We start from the raw sequence: 648 nt of genomic DNA, 5'->3' as shown, positions 1-648 counted from the left end.
TTTTTTTTTTTTTTTTTTTTTTTTTTGAGAGGGATAGGTTTAATAGGTAATATAATATGTACCTATTACCTACTTATCGAAATTGATAATCTCAATAGTATTTTTATTTCTTAAAATTTAATCTTATATTTTACTAGATTCAGCATTAATAGCCGGGGCCACACTGAGAGATTAAACTTTGATTAACCTTTAATCAAACTCTTATACTAATTTTAGATAAAGCAATATCTGATTGGTTGACTTCGAATTTTTTTAGCTAATCAAATTGCTTAATCCGCGATTAAAAGTTACTCATAGGTAATTTAATTTCCTACTATGTCCCCGGCTATAAATTTATTAAAATTAAAGTCGAAAACCGCTAAGGAGGTATCTTGTTGCTTGAAAATCATCTAGGGACTCTTAGGGAAAATTGACACATCCACTAATAAGGGTACAAAATTGGTGGATGTGACACATTCGCAGGATAGCTTTGCAAATATGAGAGCTGTATGTGTAAAGAAGGAGTGAGGTATAAAAAAGAACTATTCTTTATAGTCTATTTAGTAGTTAGGATCTAACTCACTGAGTAGTTCACTAGAAAGAGTAGTTCTTTTTGAGTATAAATTACTAGAAAGAGTATAAATCACTCACTCTTTGAACGTCTCTACT

Source organism: Diaphorina citri, unplaced genomic scaffold, assembly GCF_000475195.1.
Source record: "Diaphorina citri unplaced genomic scaffold, Diaci psyllid genome assembly version 1.1 scaffold5182, whole genome shotgun sequence".
NCBI lineage: Eukaryota > Metazoa > Arthropoda > Insecta > Hemiptera > Psyllidae > Diaphorina > Diaphorina citri.
Note: the sequence above shows the minus strand (reverse complement) of the source record.